Source organism: Entelurus aequoreus, linkage group LG08 (genome assembly GCF_033978785.1).
Source record: "Entelurus aequoreus isolate RoL-2023_Sb linkage group LG08, RoL_Eaeq_v1.1, whole genome shotgun sequence".
NCBI classification, from domain to species: Eukaryota; Metazoa; Chordata; class Actinopteri; order Syngnathiformes; family Syngnathidae; genus Entelurus; species Entelurus aequoreus.
The window spans coordinates 81,783,586-81,807,410 of NC_084738.1; the positions used below are offsets into that span (position 1 = coordinate 81,783,586).

At 39.3% G+C, this 23,825-nt stretch overlaps 1 protein-coding gene across 1 annotated transcript in view; it reads left to right on the top strand.

The window, feature by feature from the left end:
- Positions 1–23,825, top strand: part of lhfpl2a (LHFPL tetraspan subfamily member 2a) — a 112,960-nt gene that overhangs the window by 44,843 nt on the left and 44,292 nt on the right. The window contains exon 2 of the mRNA XM_062057424.1: positions 161–217. The gene's annotated coding sequence lies outside the window, so the exon portion shown is untranslated. The remainder of the gene's footprint in view (positions 1–160; positions 218–23,825) is intronic.

A 23,825-nucleotide genomic window follows, 5' to 3' on the forward strand; every position in this document is an offset into this window, starting at 1 on the left:
CAAATACAGGCTTCTAGAAATCTGGTAATTGTCTATAAACATCCAATATTTTCCAACTGGCTTTAATGTTGCTGTTCTGTATGAAACATGTTTAAAAGTAGCCCAAATGTGGTTATAAATTGTCGTAATAATTCTGGCTTTTGTTTCTGTTTCTCCACAGGCAGCGACTGGCCTCACTTGGACTAAGCAACAACCACATCCATCAGAGAGTTTCGGCGTAAGTGTTGTCCTTCTTTGTACTCTACGTACTCCGCACACTGGAGGCCGGCGTTTTCCTTCAGACGTATACAAAAAAACATACAAAATAGTAAGGCTGCAGCTAACGATTATTTTTCTATCGATTAATCTATAGATTATTTTTTCGATTAATCGGTTAATCTATAGATTATTTTTTCGATTCATCTATAGATTATTTTTCCTTTTACCGATTATTTTTTATTTTATTTTATTTAAAATGAAGATGAAAAAATAAAAGTAGGCCAGTTTTTTCAAAAGGCATGGCTTTTATTTACAAAAAAAAAAAGTATGGCCACTCAGTCAACATTGACAACAACATGACAAAATATTCTGTAACAATGTAAACATTTAAAACTTTTAACATTTAACAAAATTAAAAGTAGCTTATTTGCTTTTTAATGTGCAAATATAAAAGTAAACATCCAGTGCAAATCTTAATATTCTGCAATAGTATAAGCATTTCAAAAGTAAAAGTATTGCTTATTTTGCTTTAAAATGTGCAAAAACAAAGATAAACATCCAATACAAAAAAGTGCAAAACGAAATATTCTGTAACAACAGTGTAAACATTTCAACAAAAGTGAAAGTATTGCTTATTTGCTAAAATGTGCAAAAATAAAGATAAACATCCAATACAAAAAAGTGCCAATCTAAATATTCTGGAGCACTGTAAACATTAAGTATTGCTTTTAAAATGTGCAAAATAAACATCCAGTCCAACACAGTACACAATAACCAATTCTACTCATTCCAGTGAGTGACTAACAGTTGTAATGAAGAAAGGTTAGCATGTCTACATGCTTTGCTTCTTTTCTTGTTCACAATATTCCCAGCAGCTGAAAATAGGCGCTCAGAAGGGGTCGATGTGGCTGGAACTGAGAGCTAATTAGCCTTCACCTCAAACCAGGACTGCGAGCGAGCTGAGCTGCAGTTTAAGTTTCTAGAAGGTCAACAGGCTCATAGTGATGTTACTAGTAGTTGACTGGGAGGTGTTTATTATCATTTGGGGAGAGTCCGCTGCCTGATGCTCACCTGCTAAACACCTATCTGCTCCACGCTGAAGCGCTGACTACATGCGCTATGAATACGCACTGCTGATTGGCTGATAATGCTTCGTGTGTACCAATCAGATGGTTGTGTGGGTGGGACAATGCTGCGTGTGTACCAATCAGATGGTTGTATGGGTGGGACAATGCTGCGTGCTGAGACAGAGGCAGAGGAGCAAAGCAACTTGTTAAGACTTTAGCAGCTAAAGTTAGCTTTAGCTTAGAAACTCGTTCGGTACACCCCCGTACCGAACCGAAAGCCCCGTACCGAAACGGTTCAATACAAAACACATACCGTTACACCCCTAGCAGATACAAATGACACATTCATGTTTTTGTGTAATGATGACAACGTATGCTAACGCGGACGATTGACTAGTTGATGGTTGATGGTTTTCTTTTCAAATGTTCGTTCATAGCCGTTGTGCTGCTATGATAGGCCATTTCCGCTCGACACAGTGTGCATACAACAACATTATTAGGCTGTGTATTGAAATACTCCCACACTTTTGACCACTTTTGGCGTGCGTTTTTCCCCTCGCTCGCACAGTCTGCTTTGCGCTCCGCCATGACGGTAGTGTGACGTAATTATGCGACGCGTCGACGCACAAAAACGGCGTCGACGTATTTACGTAACCGATGACGTCGACTACGTCGACGCGTCGTTTCAGCCTTACAAAATAGACGTCCTGCTTTCCTTGCAGCGATATTTTTGGGCCTGTGACGAGTCGGAACACTAAATAATCGCGACCGGTCCGAGTGACAAGTCTCTTGGTTTCGGTCCCCGGCAAAGGACCGCGAAGAAGTGGAGTTGAAGATTTAGGTTTAGTTGAAAGGAGGCTTGACGTTTACAGTGCTGACTGCGGTGTATTTATCCGGATGGAGGAGGAAGTCGGGGGCGTTTGACTTGCTTGACGGACTCGGCGGGGGGTGTATGTTTTTCCAATATGAGTGAAAACAATGGATATTGAGCGGACTGTGGGGGGAGGGGGGACCACCTGCATAGGTCGTTTCAAAGTGGGGAAATCCCCCCAGTGATAATAAACAAGGCGATCGTTTGTCACCGCGTATTCTTAAAATAGTCCCGCTGGATGTCAGCCGCCTGCTTCCTGTTATCTACTCCGGGTTTTTGCCGCTTCTGGGGTTCTTAAACAAGTTCCACCTTGTTTTTTTCAAGTGGAACATTTCCTGTGTGACGCTTTCATCAGGAGCAGTGCAAGGTTTTTAAGATCCGACACCAGAAGTTACGCAATGGTTTCAAGGTCAGAGATCAGAAATAACGCAATGTTTTCAAGGTCCGACATCAGTATTAGCGCAATATTTTCATGTCTGACATCAATAATGATGCAATGTTTTCATGTCCGACATAAATAGTAACGCAATGTTTTCAATGTCCGACATCAATAGTAACGCAATGTTTTTATGTCCGACATCAATAGTAACGTAATGTTTTCATGTCCGACATCAATAGTAACACAATGTTTTAATGTCCGACATCAGTAGTAACACAATGTTTTCATGTCTGACATCAATAGTAACGCAATGTTTTCATGTCCGACATCAGTAGTAACGCAATGTTTTAATGTCCGACATCAGTAGTAACACAATGTTTTCAAGGTCCGACATCAATAGTAAAGTAATGTTTTCGAGGTCTGATATCAATAGTAACGCAATGTTTTCAAGGTCTGACATCAATAGTAACACAATGTTTTCATGTCCGACATCAATAGTAACGCAATGTTTTCAAGGTCTGACTTTAATAGTAACACAATGTTTTCATGTCCGATATCAGTAGTAACACAATGTTTTCATGTCTGACATCAATAGTAACGCAATGTTTTCATGTCCGACATCAATAGTAACGCAATGTTTTAATGTCCGACAATGTCCGACAATGTTTTCAAGGTCTGACATCAATAGTAACGCAATGTTTTCATGTCCGACATCAATAGTAACGCAATGTTTTAATGTCCGACATCAGTAGTAACACAATGTTTTCATGTCTGACATCAATAGTAACGCAATGTTTTCATGCCCGACATCAATAGTAACACAATGTTTTCAAGGTCCGACATCAATAGTAACGTAATGTTTTCATGTCCGACATCAATAGTAAAGTAATGTTTTAATGTCCAACATCAGTAGTAACACAATGTTTTCATGCCCGACATCAATAGTAACACATTGTTTTCAAGGTCCGACATCAATAGTAACGTAATGTTTTCATGTCCGACATCAATAGTAAAGTAATGTTTTAATGTCCAACATCAATAGTAACACAATATTTTCATGTCCGACATCAATAGTAAAGTAATGTTTTAATGTCCAACATCAGTAGTAACACAATGTTTTCATGTCTGACATCAATAGTAACGCAATGTTTTCATGTCCGACATCAATAGTAACGCAATGTTTTCATGTCCGACATCAATAGTAACACAATGTTTTCATGTCCGACATCAATAGTAACGCAATGTTTTCAAGGTCCGACATCAATAGTAACGCAATGTTTTCATGTCCGACATCAATAGTAATGCAATGTTTTAATGTCCGACATCAGTAGTAACACAATGTTTTCATGTCTGACATCAATAGTAACGCAATGTTTTCAAGGTCCGACATCAATAGTAAAGTAATGTTTTTGAGGTCTGATATCAATAATAACGCAATGTTTTCAAGGTCTGGCATCAATAGTAACACAATGTTTTCATGTCCAACATCAATAGTAACGCAATGTTTTCAAGGTCTGACATCAATAGTAACACAATGTTTTCATGTCCGACATCAAGAGTAACGCAATGTTTTCAAGGTCTGACATCAATAGTAACACAATGTTTTCATGTCCGACATCAATAGTAACGCAATGTTTTAATGTCCGACATCAGTAGTAACACAATGTTTTCATGTCTGACATCAATAGTAACGCAATGTTTTCAAGGTCCGACATCAATAGTAACGTAATGTTTTCGAGGTCTGATATCAATAGTAACGCAATGTTTTCAAGGTCTGACATCAATAGTAACGCAATGTTTTCATGTCCGACATCAATAGTAACGCAATGTTTTAATGTCCGACATCAGTAGTAACTAGGGCTGAACGATTTCAGGAAAAAATCTGATCACGATTTTTCTGACAGAAATTGCGATTTCGATTTTGACTCACGATTTCTTTTCAAATCAAGCTTCAGTAACAGTAACAGATTTAAAACATGACAAAAAATGATATACCATGAAAACATTAAATGCTATGTAATGCAAGGATGAATACTAAAAGGTAAGAATTGCTTCAAACATGTATTTATTAAGAAACATGCATGTACATTCTCCAAAGTTCTTGACCAACAGCAGTTATTAAAACTAAAGAACTAAAACCAGTACAAAAACCTTAATTATGTTAAGATAAATAAAAAAGTTTAAGTTAAATAAAATACAAAACAATTCCAACACAAAAAGCAATGCTTAATATATAATAAGAAAAACAAAATTCAACAACTTCAATAAAGGAAAAAAAGGATCCTGACCTTATGTAAACAGTCTTATACTCAAGTAGGTAGGTCAGTCTTTTATGGCTCAAGAGAGCTAGCCTATCAACATCTATAGCAGCAATTCAAGTACTTTATTCAACCCTGGAAGAAACCTGAACAATATTTTAAAGTGAAATTGAAAAGTAATGGTAATAAAGAAAATACTATTACAAAAACAAAATGACCCAACCTCTGCCCTTCTGAAAAATATGTCAGACATTAAAATAGGTGGGTCATTCATTTACCGCTTAGCAGCACCCAAATATTGCACATCTATTCTGTTAACAATAGAACGGCTGCTCTTCTCATAAGGAGTTATACTGGCAAACGACGCTGTAATTGTGGTATGTTTGCTACAATGGGCTGAATCGCTCGGGGTTGACTTTTCACCGGACTTTTTGGTCATACATTCGTCGTGTAACTGCCGGTGGTGATTTTTCAAGTGCCGGAATAAATTAGTCGTGTTGCCTTGGGATGTGGCGACTTTGGCCCGACAAGTTTTACAAAGTACCTGTTTCTGATGCACATCTGAAGTTTCGAAACCGAAGTAGTCCCAAATGACAGACGTGCTGCTCTTCTTCTGTATTAAAACTAAATCCTCCTCCACTTCTGACCCGGCGGCAGCAGCCATTTCCTCCAGGACGTTTGTTTCTTCACCAAAGTTGTTAGTGGGCGTGTACGCGGTAGCCTCGTCAATGGCCGCCTCTGATTGGTTAGCGTGACGGCATGCCCTGCTCACAAGTAGTTTACCACTTCTGATTGGTGAGTTTGACAAGGCATGAGAGTAGCACGAGCAGGCTGCATATACACAACAGACATGTCAGCCAGGAGAGCTAAATAACGTTCGTCTAAAACCGAAGCCTTCACGATCTCAAGATTGAGACTTCTGAAATCGCAATTTCGATCTGAAAACGATAAATCGTTCAGCCCTAGTAGTAACACAATGTTTTCATGTCTGACATCAATAGTAACGCAATGTTTTCATGCCCGACATCAATAGTAACACGTTTTCAAGGTCCGACATCAATAGTAACGTAATGTTTTCATGTCCGACATCAATATTAAAGTAATGTTTTAATGTCCAACATCAGTAGTAACACAATGTTTTCATGTCTGACATCAATAGTAACGCAATGTTTTCATGTCCGACATCAATAGTAATGCAATGTTTTCATGTCAGACATCAATAGTAACGCAATGTTTTCATGCCCGACATCAATAGTAACGCAATGTTTTCATGCCCGACATCAATAGTAACACAATGTTTTCAAGGTCCGACGTCAATAGTAACGTAATGTTTTCATGTCCGACATCAATAGTAAAGTAATGTTTTAATGTCCAACATCAGTAGTAACACAATGTTTTCATGTCTGACATCAATAGTAACGCAATGTTTTCATGTCCGACATCAATAGTAACGCAATGTTTTCATGTCCGACATCAATAGTAACGCAATGTTTTCATGCCCGACATCAATAGTAACACAATGTTTTCAAGGTCCGACATCAATAGTAACGTAATGTTTTCATGTCCGACATCAATAGTAAAGTAATGTTTTAATGTCCAACATCAGTAGTAACACAATGTTTTCATGTCTGACATCAATAGTAACGCAATGTTTTCATGTCCGACATCAATAGTAACACAATGTTTTCATGTCCGACATCAATAGTAACGCAATGTTTTCAAGGTCCGACATCAATAGTAACGCAATGTTTTCATGTCCGACATCAATAGTAACGCAATGTTTTCAAGGTCTGACTTTAATAGTAACACAATGTTTTCATGTCCGATATCAGTAGTAACACAATGTTTTCATGTCTGACATCAATAGTAACGCAATGTTTTCATGTCCGACATCAATAGTAACGCAATGTTTTAATGTCCGACAATGTCCGACAATGTTTTCAAGGTCTGACATCAATAGTAACGCAATGTTTTCATGTCCGACATCAATAGTAACGCAATGTTTTAATGTCCGACATCAGTAGTAACACAATGTTTTCATGTCTGACATCAATAGTAACGCAATGTTTTCATGCCCGACATCAATAGTAACACAATGTTTTCAAGGTCCGACATCAATAGTAACGTAATGTTTTCATGTCCGACATCAATAGTAAAGTAATGTTTTAATGTCCAACATCAGTAGTAACACAATGTTTTCATGCCCGACATCAATAGTAACACATTGTTTTCAAGGTCCGACATCAATAGTAACGTAATGTTTTCATGTCCGACATCAATAGTAAAGTAATGTTTTAATGTCCAACATCAATAGTAACACAATATTTTCATGTCCGACATCAATAGTAAAGTAATGTTTTAATGTCCAACATCAGTAGTAACACAATGTTTTCATGTCTGACATCAATAGTAACGCAATGTTTTCATGTCCGACATCAATAGTAACGCAATGTTTTCATGTCCGACATCAATAGTAACACAATGTTTTCATGTCCGACATCAATAGTAACGCAATGTTTTCAAGGTCCGACATCAATAGTAACGCAATGTTTTCATGTCCGACATCAATAGTAATGCAATGTTTTAATGTCCGACATCAGTAGTAACACAATGTTTTCATGTCTGACATCAATAGTAACGCAATGTTTTCAAGGTCCGACATCAATAGTAAAGTAATGTTTTTGAGGTCTGATATCAATAATAACGCAATGTTTTCAAGGTCTGGCATCAATAGTAACACAATGTTTTCATGTCCAACATCAATAGTAACGCAATGTTTTCAAGGTCTGACATCAATAGTAACACAATGTTTTCATGTCCGACATCAAGAGTAACGCAATGTTTTCAAGGTCTGACATCAATAGTAACACAATGTTTTCATGTCCGACATCAATAGTAACGCAATGTTTTAATGTCCGACATCAGTAGTAACACAATGTTTTCATGTCTGACATCAATAGTAACGCAATGTTTTCAAGGTCCGACATCAATAGTAACGTAATGTTTTCGAGGTCTGATATCAATAGTAACGCAATGTTTTCAAGGTCTGACATCAATAGTAACGCAATGTTTTCATGTCCGACATCAATAGTAACGCAATGTTTTAATGTCCGACATCAGTAGTAACTAGGGCTGAACGATTTCAGGAAAAAATCTGATCACGATTTTTCTGACAGAAATTGCGATTTCGATTTTGACTCACGATTTCTTTTCAAATCAAGCTTCAGTAACAGTAACAGATTTAAAACATGACAAAAAATGATATACCATGAAAACATTAAATGCTATGTAATGCAAGGATGAATACTAAAAGGTAAGAATTGCTTCAAACATGTATTTATTAAGAAACATGCATGTACATTCTCCAAAGTTCTTGACCAACAGCAGTTATTAAAACTAAAGAACTAAAACCAGTACAAAAACCTTAATTATGTTAAGATAAATAAAAAAGTTTAAGTTAAATAAAATACAAAACAATTCCAACACAAAAAGCAATGCTTAATATATAATAAGAAAAACAAAATTCAACAACTTCAATAAAGGAAAAAAAGGATCCTGACCTTATGTAAACAGTCTTATACTCAAGTAGGTAGGTCAGTCTTTTATGGCTCAAGAGAGCTAGCCTATCAACATCTATAGCAGCAATTCAAGTACTTTATTCAACCCTGGAAGAAACCTGAACAATATTTTAAAGTGAAATTGAAAAGTAATGGTAATAAAGAAAATACTATTACAAAAACAAAATGACCCAACCTCTGCCCTTCTGAAAAATATGTCAGACATTAAAATAGGTGGGTCATTCATTTACCGCTTAGCAGCACCCAAATATTGCACATCTATTCTGTTAACAATAGAACGGCTGCTCTTCTCATAAGGAGTTATACTGGCAAACGACGCTGTAATTGTGGTATGTTTGCTACAATGGGCTGAATCGCTCGGGGTTGACTTTTCACCGGACTTTTTGGTCATACATTCGTCGTGTAACTGCCGGTGGTGATTTTTCAAGTGCCGGAATAAATTAGTCGTGTTGCCTTGGGATGTGGCGACTTTGGCCCGACAAGTTTTACAAAGTACCTGTTTCTGATGCACATCTGAAGTTTCGAAACCGAAGTAGTCCCAAATGACAGACGTGCTGCTCTTCTTCTGTATTAAAACTAAATCCTCCTCCACTTCTGACCCGGCGGCAGCAGCCATTTCCTCCAGGACGTTTGTTTCTTCACCAAAGTTGTTAGTGGGCGTGTACGCGGTAGCCTCGTCAATGGCCGCCTCTGATTGGTTAGCGTGACGGCATGCCCTGCTCACAAGTAGTTTACCACTTCTGATTGGTGAGTTTGACAAGGCATGAGAGTAGCACGAGCAGGCTGCATATACACAACAGACATGTCAGCCAGGAGAGCTAAATAACGTTCGTCTAAAACCGAAGCCTTCACGATCTCAAGATTGAGACTTCTGAAATCGCAATTTCGATCTGAAAACGATAAATCGTTCAGCCCTAGTAGTAACACAATGTTTTCATGTCTGACATCAATAGTAACGCAATGTTTTCATGCCCGACATCAATAGTAACACGTTTTCAAGGTCCGACATCAATAGTAACGTAATGTTTTCATGTCCGACATCAATATTAAAGTAATGTTTTAATGTCCAACATCAGTAGTAACACAATGTTTTCATGTCTGACATCAATAGTAACGCAATGTTTTCATGTCCGACATCAATAGTAATGCAATGTTTTCATGTCAGACATCAATAGTAACGCAATGTTTTCATGCCCGACATCAATAGTAACGCAATGTTTTCATGCCCGACATCAATAGTAACACAATGTTTTCAAGGTCCGACGTCAATAGTAACGTAATGTTTTCATGTCCGACATCAATAGTAAAGTAATGTTTTAATGTCCAACATCAGTAGTAACACAATGTTTTCATGTCTGACATCAATAGTAACGCAATGTTTTCATGTCCGACATCAATAGTAACGCAATGTTTTCATGTCCGACATCAATAGTAACGCAATGTTTTCATGCCCGACATCAATAGTAACACAATGTTTTCAAGGTCCGACATCAATAGTAACGTAATGTTTTCATGTCCGACATCAATAGTAAAGTAATGTTTTAATGTCCAACATCAGTAGTAACACAATGTTTTCATGTCTGACATCAATAGTAACGCAATGTTTTCATGTCCGACATCAATAGTAACACAATGTTTTCATGTCCGACATCAATAGTAACGCAATGTTTTCAAGGTCCGACATCAATAGTAACGCAATGTTTTCATGTCCGACATCAATAGTAACGCAATGTTTTCAAGGTCTGACTTTAATAGTAACACAATGTTTTCATGTCCGATATCAGTAGTAACACAATGTTTTCATGTCTGACATCAATAGTAACGCAATGTTTTCATGTCCGACATCAATAGTAACGCAATGTTTTAATGTCCGACAATGTCCGACAATGTTTTCAAGGTCTGACATCAATAGTAACGCAATGTTTTCATGTCCGACATCAATAGTAACGCAATGTTTTAATGTCCGACATCAGTAGTAACACAATGTTTTCATGTCTGACATCAATAGTAACGCAATGTTTTCATGCCCGACATCAATAGTAACACAATGTTTTCAAGGTCCGACATCAATAGTAACGTAATGTTTTCATGTCCGACATCAATAGTAACGCAATGTTTTCAAGGTCCGATATCAATAGTAATGCAATGTTTTCAAGGTCCGACATCAATAGTAACGCAATGTTTTCAAGGTCTGACATCAATAGTAACGCAATGTTTTCAAGGTCTGACATCAATAGTAACGCAATGTTTTCAAGGTCCGACATCAATAGTAACGCAATGTTTTCAAGGTCTGATATCAATAGTAACGCAATGTTTTCATGTCCGAAATCAATAGTAACGTAATGTATTTAAGGTCTGATATCAATAGTAACGCAATGTTTTCAAGGTCCCACATCAATAGTAAAGTAATGTTTTCATGTCCGACATCAATAGTAACACAATGTTTTCATGTCTGACATCAATAGTAACGCAATGTTTTCATGTCCGACATCAATAGTAACGCAATGTTTTCAATGTCCGACATCAATAGTAACGCAATGTTTTCAAGGTCTGATATCAATAGTAACGCAATGTTTTCAAGGTCTGACATCAATAGTAACGCAATGTTTTCAAGGTCCGACATCAATAGTAACGCAATGTTTTCAAGGTCCGACATCAATAGTAACGCAATGTTTTCAAGGTCCGACATCAATAGTAACGCAATGTTTTCAAGGTCCGACATCAATAGTAACGCTATGCTTTCAAGATCCGACATCAATAGTAACGCATTGTTTTCAAGGTCCGATATCAATAGTAATGCAATGTTTTAGAGGTCTGATATTAATAGTAATGCAATGTTTTAGATGTCTGATATTAATAGTAACGTAATGTTTTAGAGGTCTGATATTAATAGTAACGCAATGTTTTAGAGGTCTGATATTAATAGTAACGCAATGTTTTAGAGGTCTGATATCAATAGTAATACAATGTTTTCAAGGTCTGATATTAATAGTAATGCAATGTTTTAGATGTCTGATATTAATAGTAACGTAATGTTTTAGAGGTCTGATATTAATAGTAATGCAATGTTTTAGATGTCTGATATTAATAGTAACGTAATGTTTTAGAGGTCTGATATTAATAGTAACGCAATGTTTTAGAGGTCTGATATCAATAGTAACGCAATGATTTCAAGGTCTGATATCAATAGTAACGCAATGATTTCAAGGTCTGATATCAATAGTAACGCAATGATTTCAAGGTCTGATATCAATAGTAACGCAATGATTTCAAGGTCCGACATCAATAGTAACGCAATGTTTTCAAGGTCCGACATCAATAGTAACGCAATGTTTTAGAGGTCCGATATCAATAGTAACGCTATGTTTTAGGTCCGATATCAATAGTAACGCAATGTTTTAGAGGTCCAATATCAATAGTAATGCAATGTTTTCCAAGTCCAACATCAATGGGCGGCGTGGCTCACTAAGTAGAGCGACCGTGCCAGCAACTTGAGGGTTCCAGGTTCGATCTCCGCTTTTGCCAAGGACAAAACACTTTACCCACCTTCTTCCAGTGCCACCCACACTGATTTAAATGTAGCTCAAAGATGAAGATAATGGGTTTGACTTTGTAAAGCGTGTTGAGTCTTTAGAGAAAATTAAAGTTGGTAGCAGCACAATGTTTTCAAGGTCCAACATCAATAATAATAATAATGGATTAGATTTATATAGCTCTTTTCAGAGAACTGGCACCCATCATTCATTCTCTCTACATTAACAACATGATTGTGGTAAGCTACTTTTGTGGTAAGCTACTTTTGTAGCCACAGTTGCCCTGGGGTAGATTGATGGACGTGTGAGCAACATCCGTAGCAAAGCCAACGTCTATTAGCATCAAGCTAGCGCACTTTTGGGAAAGTGGAGCCTTACTTAACTTATGTTGGATAATTTTTGGAGTCAATTTCTTTGTATGTATTGACAATTGCCAAGAGGTAGTTTGGCTTGAGTCCGCTCTCATTGCAGTCCCGTTAGGACCGGCGAGATTCGGTCAGTGCCAAAAAGTAACGGATTCGGTAGCCATCCCAACCTACATCAGAAGTCCCGGAATATTCTTTCAAGGTCCGACATCGGTAGCAGTTTTTGTCTTGCAAATAACGCCTCATGGGCGGTGACCTCGTGGCTAAGCTAGGAAGCATCCTGGTCTCCCCAGAGAGCTCACAGAACAATAACCCACTTCCTGTCAGTCTACCAGCATAACGGCGAGGACTAGGGTTGCCTTGTTCGGAAGATGAGAGGTCTGTTGCAAATGTTGTGGTTGTTGGTCTCAACACTCGCATTGTCAATCAATCAATCAATCAAAGTTTACTTATAGAGCCCTAAATCACAAGTGTCTCAAAGGGCTGCACAAGCCACAACGACATCCTCGGTTCAGATCCCACATCGCCCCCCTAGGGCGACTGGTGCAATGGACGTCGAGTGGATCTAGCATAATATTGTGAGAGTCCAGTCCATAGTGGATCTAACATAATAGTGAGAGTCCAGTCCATAGTGGATCTAACATAATAGTGTGAGAGTCCATTCCATAGTGGATCTAACATAATAGTGAGAGTCCAATCCATAGTGGATCTAACATAATAGTGTGAGAGTCCATTCCATAGTGGATCTAACATAATAGTGAGAGTCCAGTCCATAGTGGATCTAACATAATATTGTGAGAGTCCAGTCCATAGTGGATCTAACATAATAGTGAGAGTCCAGTCCATAGTGGATCTAACATAATATTGTGAGAGTCCATTCCATAGTGGATCTAACATATTAGTGAGAGTCCATTCCATAGTGGATCTAACATAATAGTGAGAGTCCAATCCATAGTGGATCTAACATAATAGTGTGAGAGTCCAGTCCATAGTGGATCTAACATAATAGTGAGAGTCCAGTCCATAGTGGATCTAACATAATAGTGAGAGTCCAGTCCATAGTGGATCTAACATAATAGTGTGAGAGTCCAGTCCATAGTGGATCTAACATAATAGTGACAGTCCAGTCCATAGTGGGTCTAACATAATAGTGAGAGTCCAGTCCATAGTGGATCTAACATAATAGTGTGAGAGTCCAGTCCATAGTGGATCTAACATAATAGTGACAGTCCAGTCCATAGTGGGTCTAACATAATAGTGAGAGTCCAGTCCATAGTGGATCTAACATAATAGTGTGAGAGTCCAGTCCATAGTGGATCTAACATAATAGTGTGCGAGTACAGTCCATAGTGGATCTAACATAATAATGTGAGAGTCCAGTCCATAGTGGATCTAACATAATAGTGTGAGAGTCCAGTCCATAGTGGATCTAACATAATAGTGTGAAAGTCCAGTCCATAGTGGATCTAACATAATAGTGTGAGAGTCCAGTCCATAGTGGATCTAACATAATAGTGTGAAAGTCCAGTCCATAGTGGATCTAACATAATAGTGAGAGTCCAGTCCATAGTGGATCTAACATAATAGTGTGAGAGTCCAGTCCATAGTGGATCTAACATAATAGTGAGAGTCCAGTCCATAGTGGATCTAACATAATAGTGAGAGTCCAGTCCATAGTGGATCTAACATAATAGTGAGAGTCCAGTCCATAGTGGAGTTAACATAATAATGTGAGAGTCCAGTCCATAGTGGATCTAACATAATAGTGTGAAAGTCCAGTCCATAGTGGATCTAACATAATAGTGTGAGAGTCCAGTTCATAGTGGATCTAACATAATAGTGAGAGTCCAGTCCATAGTGGATCTAACATAATAGTTTGAAAGTCCAGTCCATAATGGATCTAACATAATAGTGAGAGTCCAGTCCATTGTGGATCTAACATAATAGTGTGAGAGTCCAGTCCATAGTGGATCTAACATAATAGTGTGAAAGTCCAGTCCATAGTGGATCTAACATAATAGTGAGAGCCCAGTCCATAGTGGATCTAACATAATAGTGAGAGTCCAGTCCATAGTGGATCTAACATAATAGTGAGAGTCCAGTCCATAGTGGGGCCAGCAGGAGACCATTGTGCTGTGTGGCCTTGGGTGTCTCAACATTAAGGTTTATTAATAGCGCCATCTTGTTTATTTGTCTAAAAATGTTCACTCGTTTGTGTGAAGACATGCAGAGTTAGCTTACCAACAGTGGTTGGAGTGTCCGCCCTGAGATCGGTTGGTCGTGAGTTCAAACCCCGGCCGAGTCATACCAAAGACTATAAAAATGGGAGCCATTACCTCCCTGCTTGGCACTCAGCATCAAGGCTTGGAATTGGGGGTTAAATCACCAAAAATGATTCTCGGGGCGCGGCCACCGCTGCTGCCCACTGCTCCCCTCACCTCCCAGAGGGTGATGAAGGGTGATGAGTCAAATGCAGAGAATAATTTCTACAACCATAGGTACTTAAACTTTAACAGACTGTATTTATTTCCATCATGTTGCCCCTTGCTTTGACTCCTGTTCAAAGTATCCCAAGCACCTTTGGCTCCCTGAGGGTGGACTCGGGATGACTCTTCTGCATTTGTGGGAATCCGCGGCGGGAGCTCCAGGTTAGCACCGCGGGTGGGGAAATTGGGATTAAAGCACCTCATTGCAAAACATGACGGGAACAATGCTCCCTGGTCTCCAGAAGTCTGACCAAATACCTTCCACCTGAGCTCTGGCCTGGAAACAACAGAAGCCCTGGGATTTGGCTCTTTCTCCCCCCGTGCGTTTATGGGTCCCGGGGCTCTTTTCCGGGCTACAAGGTGGGGCTGGAAACAGTTAAAGGTAATGGACGTATAGTGTCGAGCCTGAGGGCTCCTCCGGCCTCGCAGTCCATCAGCAGACAGAGGTAAAAAGGTGTGAAGAATGTAGCCCCCCTCAATTCTAGATACACTTGGTTTTCACCTTTGGCACAATTGGGCTGGTTTTTTTTTTTTGTGCATGTTAAATCAATTTTGAGCAGATGGACAAAGCTGTGTTGTTGTGCTGCCTTGTAGCTCGTACAGGCTAATATGACATATTACAAAACCAGTGAAGTTAAATTCGTAAATAAAAAGAGAATACAATGATTTGCAAATCGTATTCAACTTAAATTCAATTGAATAGACTGCAAAGACAAGATATTTAATGTCCACACTGGGAAACTTCATTTTTTTATTGCAAATAATCATTAAATTAGAATTTAATGGCAGCAACACATTGCAAAAAAGTTGTCACAGGGGCATTTTTACCACTGTGTTACATGGCCTTTCCTTTTAACAACACTCAGTAAAGGTTTGGGAACTGAGGAGACACATTTTTGAAGCTTTTCAGGTGGAATTCTTTCCCATTCTTGCTTGATGTACAGCTTCAACAGTCCGGGGGTCTCCGTTGTGGTATTTTAAGCTTCGTAATGCGCCACACATTTTCAATGGGAGACAGGTCTGGACTACAGGCAGGCCAGTCTAGTACCCGCACTCTTCTACTACGAAGCCAAGCTGTTGTAACACGTGGCTTGGCATTGTCTTGCTGAAATAAGCAGGGGCGTCCATGATAACGTTGCTTGGATGGCAACATATGTTGCTCCAAAACCTGTATGTACCTTTCAGCATTAATGGTGCCTTCACAGATGTGTAAATTACCCATGCCTTGGGCACTAACACACCCCCATAGCATCACAGATGCTGGCTTTTACACTTTGCGCCTGGAACAATCCGGATGGTTCTTTTCCTCTTTGTTTTGGAGGACACGACGTCCACAGTTTCCAAAAACAATTTGAAATGTGGACTCGTCAGACCACAGAACACTTTCCCACTTTGCATCAGTCCATCTTGGATGAGCTCGGGCCCAGGGAAGCCGGCGGCGTTTCTGGGTGTTGTTGATAAATGGCTTTGGCTTTGCATAGTAGAGTTTTAACTTGCATTTACAGATGTAGCGACCAACTGTAGTTACTGACAGTTGTTTTCTGAAGTGTTCCTGAGCCCAAGTGGTGATATCCTTTACACACTGATGTCGCTTTTTGATGCAGTACCACCTAAGGGATTGAAGGTCCGTAATATCATCACTTACGTGCAGTGATTTCTCCAGATTCTCTGAACCTTTTGATGATATTACGGAGCGTAGATGGTGAAATCCCTAAATTCCTTGCAATAGCTGGTTGAGAAATGTTGTTCTTTTACTATTGGACAATTTGCTCAGACATTTGTTGACAAAGTGGTGACCCTCGCCCCGTCCTTGTTGGTGAACGACTGAGCATTTCATGGAAGCTGCTTTTATACCCAATCATGGCACCCACCTGTTCCCAATTAGCCTGTTCACCTGTGGAATGTTCCAAATAAGTCTTTGATGAGCATTCCTCAACTTCCTCAGTCTTTTTTGCCACTTATGCCAGCTTTTTTTGAAACATGTTGCAGGCATCAAATTCCAAGTGAGCTAATATTGGCAAAAAAAAACCAAATTTACCAGTTTCAATGTTAAGTATCTTGTCTTTGCAGTCTATTCAATTGAATATAAGTTGAAAAGGATTTGCAAATCATTGTATTTTGTTTTTATTTACCATTTACACAACGTGCCAACTTCACTGCTTTTGGGTTTTGTAATATTAACAAGATTTTTACTGCATTTTACTTTGTTTTTTCATCCTGCGGTTGTTTTGCAACAAATGTTCCCATACAAATAATCAGTTGCAGGGTCAAACTGTCGCCATAATAACTTCTGTATGCACTATAGGCAGCGCTGTGTGTCATTATTATTGTTTTGATGTTGTGGGATTTATGGCTCATCTTTAAAAAAGTTACCCACACGCTGCTTTGATGCGCCGGGAATATATGCTGACAGAGGTTTTGTGCAACTTTTTAGAGGCATATATTTCCTCAAAATGCTGAGGGTTCCACTGTCGGGGTTGTAAATGTAGCATATGTCACCAAGGAAATGCGTTTACATTTTGTAGACAACTTTTTTTTATTATTAAGAAAGCTACCTATGCTAATGCTCACAGTTCGCCTCCTGTAAAGTGTTTTAATCATTCTAGAAGGCCCTTTTTTGGGTTGTTGTTGTTCTTTATTACCGTATTTTCGGCACTATAGAGCAGTGTTTTCCAACCACTAGTGTGCCGTGAAATACTATCTGGTGTGCCGTGGGAAATTATGCAACTTCACCTAATTGGTCCAAAAAATATATTTTGCAAATCAATAATTATAATCTGCTAATAATGTGCCGTTGTCTTGTGTTTGTGCTGTGTAGAACTTGGCAGGGTATGTTAAAAAGGTATGTTAGGCTTAAACCAAAAATGAACAAAAGGCAAGTCCCGCTAGAACAAAAGTAAAACTGAACTGGCTACAAAGTAAACAAAAACTGAATGCTGGACGACAGCAAAAACTTACAGCGTGTGGAGCAGAGACGTCTTCCACAAAGTACATCCGTACATGACATGACAATCAACAATGTCCCCACAAAGAAGGATAGCGTACGCACAACTTAAATAGTCTTGGTTGCGAAAACAAAGCAGGTGCGGGCAATAGCACTCAAAGGAAGGCGTGAAGCTGCTACAGGAGAACACCCAACAAAACAGGAAGGGTCACCAAATTAACAGCGCAAGACAGGAACTAAAGCACTACACACAGGAAACAACAACAAACTCAAACTAAGGTGGTGTGCCTCTGTATTTTTTTTTCATGAAACAAATGTGCCTCGGCTCCAAAAAGGTTGAAAAACACCGCTATAGAGTATAATATAATATATATAAGCCACACCCACTAAATAAAAAAAATAAATAAATAAATAGCCTCATCAGATTATAAGTCGCAAATATATACATTGTGAAATGAGTTATTTTCACGGAGGGATTTTATAAATGTTTATTTACATACCTAAGTTGTTTCCACACGGTGTATGTAACAGGGCAGTAAAACGGCTGATCAGACAAAACAGAAGCCATCGTCATGGACCCACTAGCTGCGGAAGCTAGCGCTCCAAGTAAGTTAATAATACTAACAGACGGTCGTAAACGTGTTAGCATGCTAGCTAGTGCTAACGACGCTAGCTTGATCACATTACCATAGCACGTACAAATATGCATGAAAACCAGGGTCAAAGCACTAAATGGAAGGACACTGCAGCACCTGCAGTGAGCGAAATGGTACAACAGATGGCGCCATAGCACAAACAATAACACACATTTGCAGTGTATCTGCTTAGTTTTTTGATATTTGCATTACGGCCGTCGACAAAGAAAAATAAATAGCCGCATCGTTTTTTAGCATGCTAACGACGCTAGCTTGATTACGTCACGATAGCAGGTACAAATATGCATGAAAATACCATCATCAATCATGTGACGGTTTGGTAATAATAATAATAATAGATTTTATTTGTAAAAAGCACTTTACATTGAGCAAACAACCTCAAAGTGCTACAGTGTATTATTTTTTTTTTGAAAGATAATAAAATAAATAAATAAAAAGCCTTTTTTAAAAGCATCCACAGTCTGTGGTGCCCTCAGGTGGTCAGGGAGAGCGTTCCACAGACTGGGAGCGGCGGAGCAGAAAGCCCGGTCTCCCATTGTTTAGTAAGTATGAATGGTTTTAGTTGTATTGTAAAACTTACAAACGTTGCTTGGAGTGACGAATGAAGAATCTATACGAGTAGAAACGCTACGGACGGCTGGAAGACAGAACGGCACTTCGACTTCAAAGCTTTAAACAACAGGAACCACTCGTAAGCCTTCACCCAGCTGCACCTGCAGTAAGCGAACTCTCCCGTAAGATGGCGCCATACCACAAACAATACCACACAATTGCCTGTGTTTAATGAAAGCTTTGCATTCTGGCCGTCGGCCAGGAAAAATCCATGAATTAGCCGCACCGTTTTGTAAGCCGCAGGGTTCAAAGCGTTTGGAATTAAGTACGTGGCTGCTGGTTGCATGAGCTTTGTGCTCTTTAGTGTTTTTCCTCTTGTTTTAATGTGTTTTTTTTGCCTTTTGGTTCGGGCCGGATATTTGGCCGAGAGCGAGTGGGTAGCCTATGATGGAGTCGGCTCTCTTGGTTGCTTTGTTGGGTCTGTTCCGTGCGCAGTATGTATTATTTATTGGTAATTTTTTTGGTTTGTCGTAAACCGAGAGCTAGTGGGCAACCTATGATGGAGTCGGCTCTCTTGGTTGCTTTGTTGGGTCTGTTCCGTGCGCAGTATGTATTATTTATTGGTAATTTTTTGTGTTTGTCGTAAACCGAGAGCTAGTGGGCAGCCTATGATGGAGTCGGCTCTCTTGGTTGCTTTGTTGTGTCTGTTCCGTGCGCAGTATGTATTATTTATTGGTAATTTTTTGGGTTTGTCGTAAACCGAGAGCTAGTGGGCAGCCTATGATGGAGTCGGCTCTCTTGGTTGCTTTGTTGTGTCTGTTCCGTGCGCAGTATGTATTATTTATTGGTAATTTTTTGGGTTTGTCGTAAACCGAGAGCTAGTGGGCAGCCTATGATGGAGTCGGCTCTCTTGGTTGCTTTGTTGGGTCTGTTCCGTGCGCAGTATGTATTATTTATTGGTAATTTTTTGGGTTTGTCGTAAACTGAGAGCTAGTGGGCAGCCTATGACGGAGTCGGCTCTCTTGGTTGCTTTGTTGGGTCTGTTCCGCGCGCAGTATGTATTATTTATTGGTAATTTTTTGGGTTTGTCGTAAACCGAGAGCTAGTGGGCAGCCTATGATGGAGTCGGCTCTCTTGGTTGCTTTGTTGGGTCTGTTCCGTGCGCAGTATGTATTATTTATTGGTAATTTTTTGGGTTTGTCGTAAACCGAGAGCTAGTGGGCAGCCTATGATGGAGTCGGCTCTCTTGGTTGCTTTGTTGGGTCTGTTCCGTGCGCAGTATGTATTATTTATTGGTAATTTTTTGGGTTTGTCGTAAACCGAGAGCTAGTGGGCAGCCTATGATGGAGTCGGCTCTCTTGGTTGCTTTGTTGTGTCTGTTCCGTGCGCAGTATGTATTATTTATTGGTAATTTTTTGGGTTTGTCGTAAACCGAGAGCTAGTGGGCAGCCTATGATGGAGTCGGCTCTCTTGGTTGCTTTGTTGGGTCTGTTCCGTGCGCAGTATGTATTATTTATTGGTAATTTTTTGGGTTTGTCGTAAACTGAGAGCTAGTGGGCAGCCTATGACGGAGTCGGCTCTCTTGGTTGCTTTGTTGGGTCTGTTCCGTGCGCAGTATGTATTATTTATTGGTAATTTTTTGGGTTTGTCGTAAACCGAGAGCTAGTGGGCAGCCTATGATGGAGTCGGCTCTCTTGGTTGCTTTGTTGGGTCTGTTCCGTGCGCAGTATGTTTTGGTAATTTTTTGGGTTTGTCGTAAACCGAGAGCTAGTGGGCAGCCTATGATGGAGTCGGCTCTCTTGGTTGCTTTGTTGGGTCTGTTCCGTGCGCAGTATGTATTATTTATTGGTAATTTTTTGGTTTGTCGTAAACCGAGAGCTAGTGGGCAGCCTATGACGGAGTCGGCTCATCTTGGTTGCTTTGTTGGGTCTGTTCCATGCGCAGTATGTATTATTTATTAGTAATTTTTTGGTTTGTCTTTAACCCGATAGCTAGTGGGCAGCCTATGACGGAGTCGGCTCTCTTTGTTGCTTTGTTGGGTCTGTTCCGTGCGTAGTATGTATCATTTATTGGTATTTTTTTTGGTTTGTCGTCTGTTTGCTTTTGTAGCTGTATGTAGAAATGGCGCCGCTGGTTGCATCAGCTCTGTGCTCTCTGTCGTTCATGTCTTTGGTGTTTTTTTATTGTTTTCATGAGGTTTCACCTTACTTTTTGTGGACTTTTTTGCATCTGAACTGCAATCATATCATTTCCCCATTGTGGCTCGAATGAAGTCCATCCTATCCTGTCCTAAGTTAGGATTTTGGCGAGAGGCCACCCACTTTTTGTCAGACGGTCTTTGTTTTCCGACACCCTCTGAACCTCATCGGCCACATACGAGAAGATTGGTTGACCTCTACTTTTTCAAGCGAGACAGGCAGCTGAGGAATGATCCAGAAGCAAAGACGGTATAATTAACTGCCAGGGTTAAAATGGAGTGCACGTGTTACACATTGCTAGTAGGTGTTTTCCGTTGGCCACATAATTCCTCCAGAACCGCCGCCAAAGGAGGAGGCGTCGGTGCCCACTGCACCTCTCGCAGGTGCACCGCCTGTTTACCGCGAGCAGCTATTATTCTTTTCTTTCCCACGCTTCCACCTGGCTTGCTTCCTCTGGACCTCTGTGTTGGGGTTTCCTTCCCTTCCACCACCACCACCACCACCACCTCCCACTAGCAGCTATGTGCTAACACATCCCACATGATGGCGAACAGTCAAATACTCATCTGGGCATTGAGCGGTATGTTACAAACATTTAGAGGTACGGTATTTGCTTACCTCTGGCCTTTTTTATGCAATAAATTAATGAAAAATGTTGAACATAATCGGTTTTGGGCTACGGGTCGACCTCTAGTTTTTGTTCTGAAGCCGTTTTTCCTATAGGAAATCAGAGAAAATATAGAATATAACTTACGGATGTCCATACTTTTTGAGTCCAGTCCATAGTGGATTTAACATAATAATGTGAGAGTCCAGTCCATAGTGGATCTAACATAATAGTGTGAAAGTCCAGTCCATAGTGGATCTAACATAATAGTGAGAGTCCAGTCCATAGTGGATCCAACATAATAGTGAAAGTCCAGTCCATAGTGGATCTAACATAATAGTGTGAGAGTCCAGTCCATAGTGGATCCAAAATAATAGTGAGAGTCCAGTCCATAGTGGATCTAACATAATAATGTGAGAGTCCAGTCCATAGTGGATCTAACATAATAATGTGAGAGTCCAGTCCATAGTGGATCTAACATAATAGTGTGAGAGTCCAGTCCATAGTGGATCTAACATAATAGTGTGAGAGTCCAGTCCATAGTGGATCTAACATAATAGTGAGAGTCCAGTCCATAGTGGATCTAACATAATAGTGTGAGAGTCCAGTCCATAGTGGATCTAACATAATAGTGAGAGTCCAGTCCATAGTGGATCTAACATAATAATGTGAGAGTCCAGTCCATAGTGGATCTAGCATAATATTGTGAGAGTCCAGTCCGTAGTGGATCTAACATAATAGTGTGAGAGTCCAGTCCATAGTGGATTTAACATAATAATGTGAGAGTCCAGTCCATAGTGGATCTAGTTAATAGTGTGAGAGATCAGTCCATAGTGGACCTAACATAATGTGAGAGTCCAGTCCATAGTGGATCTAACATAATAGTGTGAGGGTCCAGTTCATAGTGGATCTAGCATAATATTGTGAGAGTCTAGGCCATAGTGGATCTAGCATAATAATGTGAGATTCCAGTCCATAGTGGATCTAGTTAATAGTGTGAGAGTCCAGTCCAAAGTGGATCTAACATAATAATGTGAGACTCCAGTCCATAGTGGATCTAACATAATAATGTGAGAGTCCAGTCCATAGTGGATCTAACATAATAATGTGAGAGTCCTGTCCATAGTGGATTTAACATAATAATGTGAGAGTCCAGTCCATAGTAGAGTCCAGTCCGGGCTGATGATTTTAGCTTGTCCTGAAGAATTTGGAGGTAATCCTCCTTTTTCATTGTCCCATTTACTCTCTGTAAAGCACCAGTTCCATTGGCAGCAAAAAACAGGCCCAGAGCATAATACTACCACCACCATGCTTGGCGGTAGGAATGGTGTTCCTGGGATTAAAGGCCTCACTTTTTCACATATTGCTGGGTATTGTGGCCAAACAGCTCCATTTTTGTTTCATCTGACAACATCACATGGACAAAGATAAGACCTTCTTGTTAAAAAAAACAACACAAAATCTATGTTATAATGAATTATTACTTAAAAAATATCACTTTAAAATGTTTTATGTGGAAAAAATATTGCATATATTGTGTGGTTGCCATATAAAAACATCAAAGTTTTATTTGACAAAAAAGCATAAAACAAACAAAATAATATTTAAAACGTAAAGTCGACAGATATATCTGAAGTTGATCTCGTAATTTAAGTGTTAAAAGTAAAAAAAAACTAATAAAAATGTAACACTTTGAGTGGGGGACCTTTTGGATCCCAAATATATTTAGTAGGATTTTATTTAATATTTATTTAACTTTTCACTGTGATTACTTAAAAATATTAAATTAAATTTCAGTTTTACTATAAAAAACAAAATTGTCTTTGACAGAAAACCTTTTTTTTTTTTTTTTACTTTATATCAACCTCAAGTTGATATAGAGATTTACTGTAAGCGTTAAATAAAAAATAACAATAATAATTTGACTTGTTTTTAACAGTTTAATGACTGAGACCCTTTATAGTTCCCGGGAGCCCTAAAGGTTAAAAAAAAAAATCCATATATTTTGTTAAGGTTTGAAATTGAAGAATATCAAAATGGCCCCCGCATGCTTACATTTTTCCGTGTACGGCCCTCAGTGGAAAAAGTTTGGACACCCCTGATATACTGTATGTCATCTGAAAGAACTTGGGA